We start from the raw sequence: 5554 nt of genomic DNA, 5'->3' as shown, positions 1-5554 counted from the left end.
CATGCCCTACTTTTAACACACACTGGCTCTATATAACATTTCTTCTTAATGTCCATCCATACCTCCAATCCTGTCTCCTAGAATACAATTCATATTCTACTGTTTTCCCATTTTTGTTGTTGTGGTACCACAATCTGTGGCTGGTTTATGTTCAGAGGCAACTGTTTTTTATTTATTTATTATTTAATATCTACAGTGGAGTCACCAGGAGATGGTTGTGGTAGATGGCAGGTGTACAAACCACACCACCTGAACCAGGAGCTGTGAGAGTCTGAACAGAACCAGAAAAAAAAATCATAAAGCTGGATTCACTACAGGTGGACACTGTGCCACTAGAAAACAAACACGTTGTCTCAATATTTTTCTGATATGTTCAGTATCAGTGTATCGGTGACCTGCCATACATACATAACATTGTCTCATTATATTAAAAGAAATGTAATCCAGTCACAGTTACATCTGTGTTTGTGTTGCAAGTTAGTCATATATAAACTAAACATTTCTAGAAGACAGATTGGCTTTTCTTTTTCTTTTTCTTTTTTTACAAGAGTCTGGTGTTAATTAGCTACAGCAGCAACTGTTGGCAGAAAAATTGACAGTCTGGTTAGAAATGAGAAACCTGCTTTGTCTACCTCTGTCTGAAATCAGGGACCCATTCTTTAAGACTCTCCAGTGGTAAATCTGTCCTTATTACCATTGCAAATTGCTGTGCTAAAAAAGAATGGAGAGCTTGACATGGCTACAGTAACTACTACCTGGTGTAGTAAGGTGGTCGATCTCAGCAAACAGTGAAATAGGATAAGAGTTTTCACTTTCTTGTGGTAAAATTAATAATGATAGTGATTTTGAAAGCTGTGAGAGACACTTCAAGGCCACCAGTCTGTTAATAGGTGGAGCGCTGTCAATGTAATATGCTATTTTTTTTTTTTTTTCATTGAACCTCTGAAGCTTTCTTTTAACAACTCCATCTCTGCTCCATCACAAGGCATGTCAAAGCATGTCATGTTAAAAGAGAACTTTTACTCTGGTGACATGATAATTATCTACTACAGTGACCAACAATGCTGTGAGGCCAATTCTCCCATGGTGGGTAATTTTCCAGCCTTTTTCCAAAGCAATGAAACTCACACAATAGACAGGAAGAGAGAGAGAAAGGCATAGAGAGAGAGAGAGCAATCCACAAGGCAAAAATTAGCATTTGATTGTGACCGTACCATGGCACCTAAACTCTCACTTTACTGAAGTGGTTGTGGATGTTTCTCATAAAATGTATATTACGTTAGGGCTTTGGGGAGATGAGGGGTGAGATTTCCCAATACAATTAGAATTCATCAAAGAAAGTTTAGTGTCTTCTGTCGATGTGTCAGCCAAGATAGAAGTCATGTTCCCTTACGTGAACGTAAAACAATTCTGTCAGGTGTTTCCTGCCTCCTTTCCTTCACTTCAAGGAAATTACAGTCTCACAAAACTGCACCACATACTCACTTTAGCTTCCCAGCTTCTGAGGGAACTGGCATACATCACAGGGCTCTGAGCAATCAGATCTGGGGAGACGATGCAGAAAACAAAGTGAAGACTGAAGCTTCTGAGCAGAAGCCCTTTAAAGTTTGACGGAGAATTTACGGAAGAAGCTTCAAGGCACCCTGGTTTGTACCTAATCCAGAATGAGGTGAATCTGAAATTAATTATGAGCTCAGCAGGATTATTGACAGATACCACCTAGTCATTACAGCATGTGAACAAAACGACTTTTCTGGGGAGCTTCCATTAATTTAGCCGAGATGGAACAGTGTGCAACAGCCCTGCAGGGCCACCTCTGGATCTATGAAAAGGAAAAACCAAAAAATCCCAATTGATCCTCTCTGCTAAAACACACCAGCAGGCACTGTTATGGTACAGAACATGTTCGATTAGGATTCTGCAAACCCTTGACACGACTGTGAGAGAGCACCAGAGAACACATGTGATGAGCATTAATGCACTGCCAATACCTGGAGAATGAAAAACAATGGGCCGTTAACCTGTGAGAACATGTGGGAAAAGACTGTTAAAGGAAACTGATGGTGATGCAAATTTAACAAAGAGGATGTGACATTTGAGACTTATTTACTGTACATTGTTTTATATGTGCTGCATGTGTGTTCTATGTGAACGTATATTTCGTAATGAGAAGTGAAAACCCTCTCCATCCTCTCTAATTGAATAGGAATTTCTAATGGAGATCAGATTATGGAGAGTCACATCCAGCACAAGAGTGCCATTCAACATTGCATTTTAACGTGGCCCTCAAACAAACCACCCGACACGCAGCTAAAATATATAACTTGATGTGTTATCACCAACGATGAACACCTCTGCAGAGGAAGGACATGAGTTACACACTGTTTAAATCATGAAACAATGACAGCAGGTCAGAGACACAGGCTGTCTATCACACAGTTGACATATAATATATTGAGACTGTCTCAACAAGAAAAATAAGCATCACTCATTTCAGCAGGTGTCCAGAAGGGACATGTTTACATCCAAGTGACAAAGATGTATTCTGGCTTTTAATTTGTAGGAGTCAAAAATATGATCATTGTTTTTGTCCTCTGACTTTTTGCTTTGTTCATATTAAAGAACAGTGTTTCCCCTGGTTAAATGTGCTGCCTTCAGGGTCCCATCTTGGACATGACCATCAACCAACCATTACAACACTAGTTGTGTGGTACAACTAGTGTTAGGATTACTAGGATTACTAGTGTGACACTGGAGTGGGATCCAAATGCAGACACAGAGATGGTAGACTGCTCAGGAGATTTATTTAACCAAAAACCAACCAAGAAGACTCACTGAGAGGCAAAGTCCCAAGTTCAGAATTACAAAAACCAAAATCCACATAGAGGGAGGGAGCAGAACATGAAGGATGGATGAGGAGCTCACAGCACCGAACCAAACCAAACACATACACACGCCTCTAACAAACTCAACAGGGGAGACATGACTATAAATACACACAGGGGATGATTACCAACAAGGAAACAGGATAGAGACAGGAAGTAAGAATACTAAAGACAAACCAGGACTAATAACTTCAAAATAAAACAGTAAGTAACAAGGATACTAGTGACACAAAGAGGAAGGACCAAAATATAACCTAGAAGCCAACACACAAGGGAAATACTGTCCAAAAACAGGAAAATGATAACAAACTAAAACTTAGAAACCAAAGTCACCAAGGGACTAGATTGTGACACTGATCATTTGTTTGACAGAAATCCAAACTTGAGTGGAGTAATAACTAGTTTCTACTGTTGTGGTTTCAGTGTTTGACTCTTTCTCATTTTTCTTATTGTATTTTTCAGGCTCTGACCATAAAGAATCCAAATGAGTGGAATCAAAAACACATCACAGGTGAGTCCAGTAGCCTGAAGCCAACGCAGACCTGTTCTGATATAGTCTGATAGAGCGGCTGCTGGAGCGTATCCAGCTTGTGTATCCAGTGACAGCCGCTGAGCACAGATAAAGATGTGTGTGGTCAAACATGCAGACTTTGATCTGATGCTCCCATTGTATGAATAAGCAGCCAGCCATCCAATCAGCTATGTGCTGTGTACAGGAGGAGGAGGAGTGGGAAGATCAATTCTAATTGAGTTCTCTGCATGAGCCATTTTGTGATTTAATTAAGACCCACTGATGGGAAGTTTTTTGTCTCTTTTTCCTGTTGTTGTTAGTGGTGGAGTTATGGGGGGATGCCTGTGCTTTTATTGAGTGACATATGAAGCCATGATCCCAGGATGGGGAATCAATAATTGAGGGAAGACAGTAGTGAGAGTGATTAAAAAACCCAATCACATAGTCAGAAGATACAGTGTATAAAGCAAATCACATATATACATGTACTTTTCACCCACAAACAGTTTGTGGTGCTTTAGTGACTCACATTTCAGCTACAGAGGCTAAAAAGCATCATCCTCAAGTCACAAAGCTGTATTTTTATTGCAGGTACTACCACGCTGATGAGTTATCTCTAGCCTCTAGACATCTTTTTTTTCTCTCGCTTCTCTAATTAGTTAACTTGCTTAACTTGCTTTTGTTAGTGAAAATCTAACTTTCTGCTTCATTTAAATTAAAGGCCATTGTAGGTTCACTGTGATTCTGATGGAGATTGATGATGTAACAGATTATAGTGTGTCTGTGTTTGTTTATGTGTGTACATGTAAATGTTCTTTACCTCAGGCATATTTCATGATATGTGCACGAAACTGTAACAGTGTGTTTACCCATAAAAACCAAAGACCACACTGTGACATATTGGAAACCCACCATCAGGTACCATAAAGCAAATGTCACCTTGTTTCTGAAGATGGAGGCAGGATGGTGAGAAGGAAATTACAGTGAACACTGTGAATCATCTCAGCAGTTAATTGACCCTTCATGCTGATTGAAATGCCAAAGGATGACTCTCAAGCCACCAGACAGCCTCAAGTTGAGAGTGTGCAAAATCCTTTCTTTTCTGAGAGACACTGTCATCAGCTTCACATACCTGCTCATCTTTACGCTCATTTCAGTAAATATAAGGAGAGAGGCTTTTTATATTCATGTTATTCTAAGTACCATGATAGCTTTATTTATATATTTATTTCACTAGCGTCAGAGTTTTTCTGAAATAAATAATGTGGGAACAATGTCTCACACCTTAAATGGAGTAATGTGATCATCTCTGTTCAGGGGAGAATGAGTTCGTGGTATGGTTTATTAAAGGTGTTGGGATGTGACTGGTGTATGTAAAAGCAGACACTGAGCCAAGTCAGTTCCTATTTTTTCAGTTTACATTCGACAAACTGCTCCGTAAAGCACAGTGTAACTCTACTGGGCAGCAGCGACCTTTGTAGCTCTGACTCTTAAATTAAGCAACTGTGTAGTTTCACTCACTGAACTGAAACACGGCCCAACAGTGTATATTACCCATGATCCCCAGCTTCTTGAGCAGGAAGTGCTGTGGCTGTAACAAACACACCAAACTGAGAGTTTAAGGTAGAACAGTCCATAATGTGCTTGGCAACAAATTTAGTTTAACTTGATCGTGCAGCCACAAGCAGCTTAGATTTTATGGATTATTGGGACAAATTGCACTAAAACTAACCTTAATGCTGTTTGTAACTGTCCTCCCATCTCTCAGGATTAGAGGGCAGAGGTGATCACATGATCCCCTTTAACATGACGGGTTGTGTTCCCACATCATTTATTCCCCTAAAAGCTCTATGAAAAGGAAAGTAACACACAGTTCCGAGTTAACTCTTGCGGACACAAGCTAAGTTAAGGGAATGACTGTGAGCCTGTAATTAGCTATTAGCAAGCTATCATGGGACTGGGAATAACATGCTGTAGGGCTGCCTTCCCATACAGTGCATGGTTTCATTTTAGCAACAAAAGCTAACCAAAGAAAAAACAGACAGAAAACCGATTAATGTTTCAGTGTAGGAATTATAGTTTCATGATTGTAGTGGGATGAAATCGTAGAGGTGTGCTGAATGCTGACTGTTTCTCCATCAGATCAGGGCAGATATTA

The sequence above is a fragment of the Lates calcarifer genome, linkage group LG24, assembly GCF_001640805.2.
Source record: "Lates calcarifer isolate ASB-BC8 linkage group LG24, TLL_Latcal_v3, whole genome shotgun sequence".
Classification (NCBI taxonomy): Eukaryota; Metazoa; Chordata; class Actinopteri; family Centropomidae; genus Lates; species Lates calcarifer.
This window is presented reverse-complemented; position numbering follows the sequence as displayed.